General features: G+C 47.2%; 1 long non-coding RNA gene across 7 annotated transcripts; it reads left to right on the forward strand.

The window, feature by feature from the left end:
- LOC127928962 (uncharacterized) lies at positions 1 to 5,597 on the forward strand. Of its 7 annotated transcripts, XR_008133012.1 has the most exons (5): positions 1 to 86; positions 218 to 345; positions 1,562 to 1,977; positions 4,523 to 5,166; positions 5,488 to 5,532. It is a non-coding gene; the product is annotated as an uncharacterized LOC127928962 (long non-coding RNA). The 7 variants fall into 7 exon arrangements; XR_008133011.1 differs by lacking the exons at positions 1 to 86; positions 218 to 345 and adding an exon at positions 3,750 to 4,105 and having other exon boundaries at positions 1,171 to 1,945; XR_008133009.1 differs by lacking the exons at positions 1 to 86; positions 218 to 345; positions 5,488 to 5,532 and adding an exon at positions 5,553 to 5,597 and having other exon boundaries at positions 1,171 to 1,977.
- The last annotated feature ends 8,239 nt before the right edge of the window (positions 5,598 to 13,836 follow it).

The raw sequence follows: 13,836 nt of genomic DNA on the forward strand, positions 1-13,836 counted from the left end.
GTTAGAGTGTAGAGGAGGCAGGGTAGCCTAGTGGTTAGAGTGTAGAGGTGGCAGGTAGCCTAGTGGTTAGAGTGTAGAGGCGGCAGGTAGCCTAGTGGTTAGAGTGTAGAGGTGGCAGGTAGCCTAGTGGTTAGAGTGTAGAGGTGGTAGGGTAGCCTAGTGGTTAGAGTGTAGAGAGGTGGCAGGTAGCCTAGTGGTTAGAGTGTAGAGGAGGCAGGTAGCCTAGTGGTTAGAGTGTAGAGGTGGCAGGTAGCCTAGTGGTTAGAGTGTAGAGGTGGCAGGTAGCCTAGTGGTTAGAGTGTAGAGGAGGCAGGTAGCCTAGTGGTTAGAGTGTAGAGGAGGCAGGTAGCCTAGTGGTTAGAGTGTAGAGGTGGCAGGTAGCCTTGTGGTTAGAGTGTAGAGGAGGCAGGTAGCCTAGTGGTTAGAGTGTAGAGGCAGGTAGCCTAGTGGTTAGAGTGTAGAGGAAGCAGGTAGCCTAGTGGTTAGAGTGTAGAGGTGGTAGGTAGCCTAGTGGTTAGAGTGTAGAGGTGGTAGGGTAGCCTAGTGGTTAGAGTGTAGAGGAGGCAGGTAGCCTAGTGGTTAGAGTGTAGAGGCGGCAGGTAGCCTAGTGGTTAGAGTGTAGAGGTGGCAGGTAGCCTAGTGGTTAGAGTGTAGAGGTGGCAGGTAGCCTAGTGGTTAGAGTGTAGAGGTGGCAGGTAGCCTAGTGGTTAGAGTGTAGAGGTGGCAGGTAGCCTTGTGGTTAGAGTGTAGAGGTGGCAGGTAGCCTAGTGGTTAGAGTGTAGAGGTGGCAGGTAGCCTAGTGGTTAGAGTGTAGAGGTGGCAGGTAGCCTAGTGGTTAGAGTGTAGAGGTGGCAGGTAGCCTAGTGGTTAGAGTGTAGAGGTGGCAGGGTAGCCTAGTGGTTAGAGTGTAGAGGTGGCAGGGTAGCCTAGTGGTTAGAGTGTAGAGGAGGCAGGGTAGCCTAGTGGTTAGAGTGTAGAGTGGCAGGTAGCCTAGTGGTTAGAGTGTAGAGGTGGCAGGTAGCCTAGTGGTTAGAGTGTAGAGGTGGCAGGTAGCCTAGTGGTTAGAGTGTAGAGGTGGCAGGTAGCCTAGTGGTTAGAGTGTAGAGGTGGCAGGTAGCCTAGTGGTTAGAGTGTAGAGGTGGCAGGTAGCCTAGTGGTTAGAGTGTAGAGGTGGCAGGTAGCCTAGTGGTTAGAGTGTAGAGGTGGCAGGTAGCCTAGTGGTTAGAGTGTAGAGGTGGCAGGTAGCCTAGTGGTTAGAGTGTAGAGGTGGCAGGTAGCCTAGTGGTTAGAGTGTAGAGGTGGCAGGTAGCCTAGTGGTTAGAGTGTAGAGGTGGTAGGTAGCCTAGTGGTTAGAGTGTAGAGGTGGCAGGTAGCCTAGTGGTTAGAGTGTAGAGGTGGCAGGTAGCCTAGTGGTTAGAGTGTAGAGGTGGCAGGTAGCCTAGTGGTTAGAGTGTAGAGGTGGCAGGTAGCCTAGTGGTTAGAGTGTAGAGGTGGCAGGTAGCCTAGTGGTTAGAGTGTAGAGGTGGCAGGTAGCCTAGTGGTTAGAGTGTAGAGGTGGCAGGTAGCCTAGTGGTTAGAGTGTAGAGGTGGCAGGTAGCCTAGTGGTTAGAGTGTAGAGGAGGCAGGTAGCCTAGTGGTTAGAGTGTAGAGGTGGCAGGTAGCCTAGTGGTTAGAGTGTAGAGGTGGCAGGTAGCCTAGTGGTTAGAGTGTAGAGGTGGCAGGTAGCCTAGTGGTTAGAGTGTAGAGGTGGCAGGTAGCCTAGTGGTTAGAGTGTAGAGGTGGCAGGTAGCCTAGTGGTTAGAGTGTAGAGGTGGCAGGTAGCCTAGTGGTTAGAGTGTAGAGGCGGCAGGTAGCCTAGTGGTTAGAGTGTAGAGGTGGCAGGTAGCCTAGTGGTTAGAGTGTAGAGGAGGCAGGTAGCCTAGTGGTTAGAGTGTAGAGGAGGCAGGTAGCCTAGTGGTTAGAGTGTAGAGGCGGCAGGTAGCCTAGTGGTTAGAGTGTAGAGGTGGCAGGTAGCCTAGTGGTTAGAGTGTAGAGGAGGCAGGGTAGCCTAGTGGTGGTTAGAGTGTTAGAGGAGGCAGGGTAGCCTAGTGGTTAGAGTGTAGAGGTGGCAGGGTAGCCTAGTGGTTAGAGTGTAGAGGAGGCAGGGAGCCTAGTGGTTAGAGTGTAGAGGTGGCAGGTAGCCTTGTGGTTAGAGTGTAGAGGTGGCAGGTAGCGTAGTGGTTAGAGTGTAGAGGTGGCAGGTAGCCTAGTGGTTAGAGTGTAGAGGTGGCAGGTAGCCTAGTGGTTAGAGTGTAGAGGCGGCAGGTAGCCTAGTGGTTACAGTGTAGAGGTGGCAGGTAGCCTAGTGGTTAGAGTGTAGAGGAGGCAGGAGCCTAGTGGTTAGAGTGTAGAGGTGGCAGGTAGCCTAGTGGTTAGAGTGTAGAGGTGGCAGGTAGCCTAGTGGTTAGAGTGTAGAGGTGGCAGGTAGCCTAGTGGTTAGAGTGTAGAGGTGGCAGGTAGCCTAGTGGTTAGAGTGTAGAGGTGGCAGGTAGCCTAGTGGTTAGAGTGTAGAGGTGGCAGGTAGCCTAGTGGTTAGAGTGTAGAGGTGGCAGGTAGCGTAGTGGTTAGAGTGTAGAGGTGGCAGGGTAGCCTAGTGGTTAGAGTGTAGAGGAGGCAGGTAGCCTAGTGGTTAGAGTGTAGAGGTGGCAGGTAGCCTAGTGGTTAGAGTATAGAGGAGGCAGGGTAGCCTAGTGGTTAGAGTGTAGAGGCAGGTAGCCTAGTGGTTAGAGTGTAGAGGTGGCAGGTAGCCTAGTGGTTAGAGTGTAGAGGTGGCAGGTAGCCTAGTGGTTAGAGTGTAGAGGTGGCAGGTAGCCTAGTGGTTAGAGTGTAGAGGTGGCAGGTAGCCTAGTGGTTAGAGTGTAGAGGTAGGCAGGTAGCCTAGTGGTTAGAGTGTAGAGGTGGCAGGTAGCCTAGTGGTTATAGTGTAGAGGTGGCAGGTAGCCTAGTGGTTAGAGTGTAGAGGTGGCAGGTAGCCTAGTGGTTAGAGTGTAGAGGTGGCAGGTAGCCTAGTGGTTAGAGTGTAGAGGAGGCAGGGTAGCCTAGTGGTGGTTAGTGAGTGTAGAGGTGGTAGGGTAGCCTAGTGGTTAGAGTGTAGAGGTGGCAGGTAGCCTAGTGGTTAGAGTGTAGAGGCAGGTAGCCTAGTGGTTAGAGTGTAGAGGTGGCAGGTAGCCTAGTGGTTAGAGTGTAGAGGTAGCAGGTAGCCTAGTGGTTAGAGTGTAGAGGTGGCAGGTAGCCTAGTGGTTATAGTGTAGAGGTGGCAGGTAGCCTAGTGGTTAGAGTGTAGAGGCAGGTAGCCTAGTGGTTAGAGTGTAGAGGTGGCAGGGTAGCCTAGTGGTTAGAGTGTAGAGGAGGCAGGGAGCCTAGTGGTTAGAGTGTAGAGGTGGCAGGTAGCCTTGTGGTTAGAGTGTAGAGGAGGCAGGGTAGCCTAGTGGTTAGAGTGTAGAGGAGGCAGGGTAGCCTAGTGGTTAGAGTGTAGAGGAGGCAGGGTAGCCTAGTGGTTAGAGTGTAGAGGTGGCAGGGTAGCCTAGTGGTTAGAGTGTAGAGGAGGCAGGGAGCCTAGTGGTTAGAGTGTAGAGGCGGCAGGTAGCCTAGTGGTTAGAGTGTAGAGGTGGCAGGTAGCCTAGTGGTTAGAGTGTAGAGGAGGCAGGGTAGCCTAGTGGTTAGAGTGTAGAGGAGGCAGGAGCCTAGTGGTTAGAGTGTAGAGGTGGCAGGTAGCCTTGTGGTTAGAGTGTAGAGGAGGCAGGGTAGCCTAGTGGTTAGAGTGTAGAGGAGGCAGGGTAGCCTAGTGGTTAGAGTGTAGAGGAGGCAGGGTAGCCTAGTGGTTAGAGTGTAGAGGTGGCAGGGTAGCCTAGTGGTTAGAGTGTAGAGGAGGCAGGGAGCCTAGTGGTTAGAGTGTAGAGGAGGCAGGTAGCCTAGTGGTTAGAGTGTAGAGGTGGCAGGTAGCCTTGTGGTTAGAGTGTAGAGGTGGCAGGTAGCCTAGTGGTTAGAGTGTAGAGGAGGCAGGTAGCCTAGTGGTTAGAGTGTAGAGGTGGCAGGTAGCCTAGTGGTTAGAGTGTAGAGGCGGCAGGTAGCCTAGTGGTTACAGTGTAGAGGTAGCAGGTAGCCTAGTGGTTAGAGTGTAGAGGAGGCAGGGAGCCTAGTGGTTAGAGTGTAGAGGAGGCAGGGTAGCCTAGTGGTTAGAGTGTAGAGGTGGCAGGTAGCCTAGTGGTTAGAGTGTAGAGGTGGCAGGTAGCCTAGTGGTTAGAGTGTAGAGGTGGCAGGTAGCCTAGTGGTTAGAGTGTAGAGGTGGCAGGTAGCCTAGTGGTTAGAGTGTAGAGGTGGCAGGTAGCCTAGTGGTTAGAGTGTAGAGGTGGCAGGGAGCCTAGTGGTTAGAGTGTAGAGGTGGCAGGTAGCCTAGTGGTTAGAGTGTAGAGGTAGCAGGTAGCCTAGTGGTTAGAGTGTAGAGGTGGCAGGGAGCCTAGTGGTTAGAGTGTAGAGGTGGCAGGTAGCCTAGTGGTTAGAGTGTAGAGGTGGCAGGTAGCCTAGTGGTTAGAGTGTAGAGGAGGTAGGTAGCCTAGTGGTTAGAGTGTAGAGGAGGCAGGTAGCCTAGTGGTTAGAGTGTAGAGGTGGCAGGTAGCCTAGTGGTTAGAGTGTAGAGGAGGCAGGTAGCCTAGTGGTTAGAGTGTAGAGGCGGCAGGGTAGCCTAGTGGTTAGAGTGTAGAGGTGGCAGGTAGCCTAGTGGTTAGAGTGTAGAGGTGGCAGGTAGCCTAGTGGTTAGAGTGTAGAGGTGGCAGGTAGCCTAGTGGTTAGAGTGTAGAGGTGGCAGTGTAGCCTAGTGGTTAGAGTGTAGAGGTGGCAGGTAGCCTAGTGGTTAGAGTGTAGAGGAGGCAGGGTAGCCTAGTGGTTAGAGTGTAGAGGTGGCAGGTAGCCTAGTGGTTAGAGTGTAGAGGAGGCAGGTAGCCTAGTGGTTAGAGTGTAGAGGTGGCAGGTAGCCTAGTGGTTAGAGTGTAGAGGTGGCAGGTAGCCTAGTGGTTAGAGTGTAGAGGAGGCAGGGTAGCCTAGTGGTTAGAGTGTAGAGGTGGCAGGTAGCCTAGTGGTTAGAGTGTAGAGGAGGTAGGTAGCCTAGTGGTTAGAGTGTAGAGGCGGCAGGTAGCCTTGTGGTTAGAGTGTAGAGGTGGCAGGGTAGCCTAGTGGTTAGAGTGTAGAGGTGGCAGGTGGCCTAGTGGTTAGAGTGTAGAGGCGGCAGGTAGCCTAGTGGTTAGAGTGTAGAGGTGGCAGGTGGCCTAGTGGTTAGAGTGTAGAGGAGGCAGGGTAGCCTAGTGGTTAGAGTGTAGAGGTGGCAGGTAGCCTAGTGGTTAGAGTGTAGAGGAGGCAGGTAGCCTAGTGGTTAGAGTGTAGAGGTGGCAGGGGCCTAGTGGTTAGAGTGTAGAGGTGGCAGGTGGCCTAGTGGTTAGAGTGTAGAGGCGGCAGGTAGCCTAGTGGTTAGAGTGTAGAGGAGGCAGGGTAGCCTAGTGGTTAGAGTGTAGAGGCGGCAGGTAGCCTAGTGGTTAGAGTGTAGAGGAGGCAGGGTAGCCTAGTGGTTAGAGCGTTGGACTAGTAACCGGAAGGTTGAAAGTTTGAACCCTCGAGCTGACAAGGTACAAATCTGTCGTTCTGCCCCTGAACAGGCAGTTAACCCACTGTTCCTAGGCCGTCATTGAAAATAAAAATTTGTTCTAAACTGACTTGCCGAGTTAAATAAAGGTTAAAATAAATAAATAAAAATAAAAATGAGTCATTCTCACTTGATTAACATGTAGTACAGTGCAACGAATTGCTTACTTACAGATTCACCGCTCTACAATTGTTTTATTGATTTATTTATTTATCTCAATGAATAGAAAATAGGATAAAAAGTTGAATGTTTTGATCAAACATAAATGAACAGTAAAACACACCAAGCAAAGTGTAGTGGGAGCCTATAAGACACTCTCCTGACTCTTCCTATCGTTCACCTGTCAGTGGTCACTAGGGACAGGGATGAGAGAGAGGAAGCTATAAAGGACTGTTGGGACACAGCAACGGTGTCATTTATGCATTTACGACTCTGAAGCATCATGACCATACCTCCTCTGCTAGGTTTAGGGACTGAGGCTCTTGTTTTATCAAATAGTTTGTAGTTTTCTTCTGGCAGAGAGGTCAGGGACTGAGGCCCTTGTTTTATCAAAGAGTTTGTAGTTTTCTTCTGGCAGAGAGGTCAGGGACTGAGGCCCTTGTTTTATCAAAGAGTTTGTGTTTTCTTCTGGCAGAGAGGTCAGGGACTGAGGCCCTTGTTTTATCAAAGAGTTTGTGTTTTCTTCTGGCAGAGAGGTCAGGGACTGAGGCCCTTGTTTTATCAAAGATTTTGCGTTTTCTTCTGGCAGAGAGGTCAGGGACTGAGGCCCTTGTTTTATCAAAGAGTTTGTGTTTTCTTCTGGCAGAGAGGTCAGGGACTGAGGCCCTTGTTTTATCAAAGAGTTTGTGTTTTCTTCTGGCAGAGAGGTCAGGGACTGAGGTCAAATCACAGTTGTTTTCTGTTCGACCATGCTGGTCATTTATGAACATTTGAACATCTTGGCCATGTTCTGTTATAATCTCCACCCGGCACAGCCAGAAGAGGACTGGCCACCCCACATAGCCTGGTTCCAGAGAGGTCAGGGACTGAGGCCCTTTTCTTCAAAGAGTTTTGTTTTCTTCTGGCAGAGAGGTCAGGGACTAGGCCCTTGGAGTTTTTCTTCTAGCCACCGTGCTTCTGGCAGAGAGGTCAGGGACACCTGCATTTCTTGCTGTTGGGGTTTTAGGTCTGGGACTTTGTTTTATCAAAGCACTTTGAGATATCAGGGACTGATGTTTTATCGAAGTTTGTGCTTTATAAATACATAAATATATAAATAAATATATGCCATTTAGCAGACGCTTTTATCCAAAGGTCATGTGTGCATACATTCTGTGTTTTCTTGGGCAGAGAGGATCGAACCCACTACCCTGGTTTTACAAGCGCCATGCTCTACCAACTGAGCTACAGGACCTGAGGCATTTGTTTGATTGATTGTTGTTGCAGTTTTCTCCTGTCCTCTTCGGAGGACAAGATACACTTTGTTTTTACAGCTTTTTCTTTTGTTGTTACATTCTACACACATTTTACATACAGAACTTTTTCTTTCTTTTTTTTACTTTATAGTAGTTACATAGCAAGAATAAAGTAAATTGCTATTTTGATATACATTACATCTGGATAGATAGTAATTATACATTGTGTAAATATTAAAGATCATGAGCTTTTAACCCCACCCCTCAGCTACTCTCAGTCCATCCATCCAACCAATCACCTTAACCCCACCCCTCAGCTACTCTCAGTCCATCCAACCAATCACCTTAACCCCACCCCTCAGCTACTCTCAGTCCATCCAACCAATCACCTTAACCCCACCCTCTCAGCTACTCTCAGTCCATCCAACCAATCACCTTAACCCCACCCCTCAGCTACTCTCAGTCCATCCAACCAATCACCTTAACCCCACCCCTCAGCTACTCTCAGTCCATCCATCCAACCAATCACCTTAACCCCACCCCTCAGCTACTCTCAGTCCATCCAACCAATCACCTTAACCCCACCCCTCAGCTACTCTCAGTCCATCCAACCAATCACCTTAACCCCACCCCTCAGCTACTCTCAGTCCATCCAACCAATCACCTTAACCCCACCCCTCAGCTACTCTCAGTCCATCCAACCAATCACCTTAACCCCACCCCTCAGCTACTCTCAGTCCATCCATCCAATCACCTTAACCCCACCCCTCAGCTACTCAGTCCATCCAACCAATCACCTTAACTCCACCCCTCAGCTACTCTCAGTCCATCCAACCAATCACCTTAACTCCACCCCTCAGCTACTCTCAGTCCATCCAACCAATCACCTTAACTCCACCCCTCAGCTACTCTCAGTCCATCCAACCAATCACCTTAACCCCACCCTCAGCTACTCTCAGTCCATCCAACCAATCACCTTAACCCCACCCCTCAGCTACTCTCAGTCCATCCAACCAACCAATCACCTTAACCCCACCACTCAGCTACTCTCAGTCCATCCAACCAATCACCTTAACCCCACCCCTCAGCTACTCTCAGTCCATCCAACCAATCACCTTAACCCCACCCCTCAGCTACTCTCAGTCCATCCAACCAATCACCTTAACCCCACCCCTCAGCTACTCTCAGTCCATCCAACCAATCACCTTAACCCCACCCCTCAGCTACTCTCAGTCCATCCAACCAATCACCTTAACCCCACCCCTCAGCTACTCTCAGTCCATCCAACCAATCACCTTAACCCCACCCCTCAGCTACTCTCAGTCCATCCAACCAATCACCTTAACCCCACCCCTCAGCTACTCTCAGTCCATCCAACCAATCACCTTAACCCCACCCCTCAGCTACTCTCAGTCCATCCAACCAATCACCTTAACCCCACCCTCAGCTACTCTCAGTCCATCCAACCAATCACCTTAACCCCACCCCTCAGCTACTCTCAGTCCATCCAACCAATCACCTTAACCCCACCCCTCAGCTACTCTCAGTCCATCCAACCAATCACCTTAACCCCACCCCTCAGCTACTCTCAGTCCATCCAACCAATCACCTTAACCCCACCCCTCAGCTACTCTCAGTCCATCCAACCAATCACCTTAACCCCACCCCTCAGCTACTCTCAGTCCATCCAACCAATCACCTTAACCCCACCCCTCAGCTACTCTCAGTCCATCCAACCAATCACCTTAACCCCACCCCTCAGCTACTCTCAGTCCATCCAACCAATCACCTTAACCCCACCCCTCAGCTACTCTCAGTCCATCCAACCAATCACCTTAACCCCACCCCTCAGCTACTCTCAGTCCATCCAACCAATCACCTTAACCCCACCCCTCAGCTACTCTCAGTCCATCCAACCAATCACCTTAACCCACCCCTCAGCTACTCAGTCCATCCAACCAATCACCTTAACCCCACCCCTCAGCTACTCTCAGTCCATCCAACCAATCACCTTAACCCCACCCCTCAGCTACTCTCAGTCCATCCAACCAATCACCTTAACCCCACCCCTCAGCTACTCTCAGTCCATCCAACCAATCACCTTAACCCCACCCCTCAGCTACTCTCAGTCCATCCAACCAATCACCTTAACAGGATGTTATTACATCATAGAGTAGAGGACAGCCTAATGGAAACAGGATGTTATTACATCATAGAGTCAGAACCCCACCCCTCAATGGAGACAGGATGTTATTACATCATAGAGTAGAGGACAGCCTAATGGAGACAGGATGTTATTACATCCCACAGCCTAATGGAGACAGGATGTTATTACATCATAGAGTAGAGGACAGCCTAATGGAAACAGGATGTTATTACATCATAGAGTAGAGGACAGCCTAATGGAAACAGGATGTTATTACATCATAGAGTAGAGGACAGCCTAATGGAGACAGGTTGTTATTACATCATAGAGTAGAGGACAGCTTAATGGATACAGGATGTTATTACATCATAGAGTAGAGGACAGCCTAATGGAGACAGGATGTTATTACATCATAGAGTAGAGGACAGCCTAATGGAAACAGGATGTTATTACATCATAGAGTAGAGGACAGCCTAATGGAGACAGGATGTTATTACATCATAGAGTAGAGGACAGTCTAATGGAAACAGGATGTTATTACATCATAGAGTAGAGGACAGCCTAATGGAAACAGGATGTTATTACATCATAGAGTAGAGGACAGCTTAATGGAAACAGGATGTTATTACATCATAGAGTAGAGTACAGCTTAATGGAAACAGGATGTTATTACATCATAGAGTAGAGGACAGCTTAATGGAAACAGGATGTTATTACATCATAGAGTAGAGGACAGCTAATGGAAACAGGATGTTATTACATCATAGAGTAGAGGACAGCCTAATGGAAACAGGATGTTATTACATCATAGAGTAGAGGACAGCCTAATGGAAACAGGATGTTATTACATCATAGAGTAGAGGACAGCCTAATGGAGACAGGATGTTATTACATCATAGAGTAGAGGACAGCCTAATGGAGACAGGATGTTATTACATCATAGAGTAGAGGACAGCCTAATGGAAACAGGATGTTATTACATCATAGAGTAGAGGACAGCCTAATGGAGACAGGATGTTATTACATCATAGAGTAGAGGACAGCCTAATGGAAACAGGATGTTATTACATCATAGAGGACAGCCTAATGGAGACAGGATGTTATTACATCATAGAGGACAGCCTAATGGAAACAGGATGTTATTACATCATAGAGTAGAGGACAGCCTAATGGAAACAGGATGTTATTACATCATAGAGTAGAGGACAGCCTAATGGAGACAGGATGTTATTACATCATAGAGTAGAGGACAGCCTAATGGAGACAGGATGTTATTACATCATAGAGTAGAGGACAGCCTAATGGAAACAGGATGTTATTACATCATAGAGGACAGCCTAATGGAGACAGGATGTTATTACATCATAGAGTAGAGGACAGCCTAATGGAAACAGGATGTTATTACATCATAGAGTAGAGGACAGCCTAATGGAGACAGGATGTTATTACATCATAGAGTAGAGGACAGCCTAATGGAGACAGGATGTTATTACATCATAGAGGACAGCCTAATGGATACAGGATGTTATTACATCATAGAGTAGAGGACAGCCTAATGGAAACAGGATGTTATTACATCATAGAGTAGAGGACAGCCTAATGGAAACAGGATGTTATTACATCATAGAGTAGAGGACAGCCTCATGGAGACAGGATGTTATTACATCATAGAGTAGAGGACAGCCTAATGGAGACAGGATGTTATTACATCATAGAGTAGAGGACAGCCTAATGGAGACAGGATGTTATTACATCATAGAGGACAGCCTAATGGAGACAGGATGTTATTACATCATAGAGGACAGCCTAATGGAGACAGGATGTTATTACATCATAGAGGACAGCCTAATGGATACAGGATGTTATTACATCATAGAGTAGAGGACAGCCTAATGGAAACAGGATGTTATTACATCATAGAGTAGAGGACAGCCTAATGGAAACAGGATGTTATTACATCATAGAGGACAGCCTAATGGAAACAGGATGTTATTACATCATAGAGGACAGCCTAATGGAAACAGGATGTTATTACATCATAGAGTAGAGGACAGCCTAATGGAGACAGGATGTTATTACATCATAGAGTAGAGGACAGCCTAATGGAAACAGGATGTTATTACATCATAGAGGACAGCCTAATGGAGACAGGATGTTATTACATCATAGAGTAGAGGACAGCCTAATGGAAACAGGATGTTATTACATCATAGAGTAGAGGACAGCCTAATGGAGACAGGATGTTATTACATCATAGAGGACAGCCTAATGGAGACAGGATGTTATTACATCATAGAGTAGAGGACAGCCTAATGGAGACAGGATGTTATTACATCATAGAGGACAGCCTAATGGAGACAGGATGTTATTACATCATAGAGTAGAGGACAGCCTAATGGAGACAGGATGTTATTACATCATAGAGTAGAGGACAGCCTAATGGAAACAGGATGTTATTACATCATAGAGTAGAGGACAGCCTAATGGAAACAGGATGTTATTACATCATAGAGTAGAGGACAGCCTAATGGAGACAGGATGTTATTACATCATAGAGTAGAGGACAGCCTAATGGAAACAGGATGTTATTACATCATAGAGTAGAGGACAGCCTAATGGAGACAGGATGTTATTACATCATAGAGGACAGCCTAATGGAAACAGGATGTTATTACATCATAGAGTAGAGGACAGCCTAATGGATACAGGATGTTATTACATCATAGAGTAGAGGACAGCCTAATGGAAACAGGATGTTATTACATCATAGAGGACAGCCTAATGGAAACAGGATGTTATTACATCATAGAGTAGAGGACAGCCTAATGGAGACAGGATGTTATTACATCATAGAGTAGAGGACAGCCTAATGGAAACAGGATGTTATTACATCATAGAGTAGAGGACAGCCTAATGGAGACAGGATGTTATTACATCATAGAGTAGAGGACAGCCTAATGGAAACAGGATGTTATTACATCATAGAGGACAGCCTAATGGAGACAGGATGTTATTACATCATAGAGTAGAGGACAGCCTAATGGAGACAGGATGTTATTACATCATAGAGTAGAGGACAGCCTAATGGAGACAGGATGTTATTACATCATAGAGTAGAGGACAGCCTAATGGAGACAGGATGTTATTACATCATAGAGGACAGCCTAATGGATACAGGATGTTATTACATCATAGAGGACAGCCTAATGGAAACAGGATGTTATTACATCATAGAGTAGAGGACAGCCTCATGGAGACAGGATGTTATTACATCATAGAGTAGAGGACAGCCTAATGGAGACAGGATGTTATTACATCATAGAGTAGAGGACAGCCTAATGGAGACAGGATGTTATTACATCATAGAGTAGAGGACAGCCTAATGGAAACAGGATGTTATTACATCATAGAGTAGAGGACAGGCTAATGGAAACAGGATGTTATTACATCATAGAGTAGAGGAAAGCCTCATGGAAACAGGATGTTATATTACATCATAGAGTAGAGGACAGCCTAATGGAGACAGGATGTTATTACATCATAGAGGACAGCCTAATGGAAACAGGATGTTATTACATCATAGAGTAGAGGACAGCCTAATGGAGACAGGATGTTATTACATCATAGAGTAGAGGACAGCCTAATGGAGACAGGATGTTATTACATCATAGAGTAGAGGACAGCCTAATGGAGACAGGATGTTATTACATCATAGAGTAGAGGACAGCCTAATGGAGACAGGATGTTATTACATCATAGAGTAGAGGACAGCCTAATGGAGACAGGATGTTATTACATCATAGAGTAGAGGACAGCCTAATGGAGACAGGATGTTATTACATCATAGAGTAGAGGACAGCCTAATGGAGACAGGATGTTATTACATCATAGAGGACAGCCTAATGGAAACAGGATGTTATTACATCATAGAGTAGAGGACAGCCTAATGGAGACAGGATGTTATTACATCATAGAGGACAGCCTAATGGAAACAGGATGTTATTACATCATAGAGTAGAGGACAGCCTAATGGAAACAGGATGTTATTACATCATAGAGTAGAGGACAGCCTAATGGAGACAGGATGTTATATTACATCATAGAGTCGAGGACAGCCTAATGGAAACAGGATGTTATATTACATCATAGAGTAGAGGACAGCCTAATGGAGATAGGATGTTATTACATCATAGATGACAGCCTAATGGAAACAGGATGTTATTACATCATAGAGGACAGCCTAATGGAAACAGGATGTTATATTACATCATAGAGTAGAGGACAGCCTAATGGAAACAGGATGTTATTACATCATAGAGTAGAGGACAGCCTAATGGAGTCAGGATGTTATTACATCATAGAGTAGAGGACAGCCTAATGGAGACAGGATGTTATTACATCATAGAGTAGAGGACAGCCTAATGGAAACAGGATGTTATTACATCATAGAGTAGAGGACAGCCTAATGGAGACAGGATGTTATTACATCATAGAGTAGAGGACAGCCTAATGGAAACAGGATGTTATTACATCATAGAGTAGAGGACAGCCTAATGGAGACAGGATGTTATTACATCATAGAGTAGAGGACAGCCTAATGGAGACAGGATGTTATTACATCATAT

The sequence above is a fragment of the Oncorhynchus keta genome, unplaced genomic scaffold (assembly GCF_023373465.1).
Source record: "Oncorhynchus keta strain PuntledgeMale-10-30-2019 unplaced genomic scaffold, Oket_V2 Un_scaffold_515_pilon_pilon, whole genome shotgun sequence".
NCBI lineage: Eukaryota > Metazoa > Chordata > Actinopteri > Salmoniformes > Salmonidae > Oncorhynchus > Oncorhynchus keta.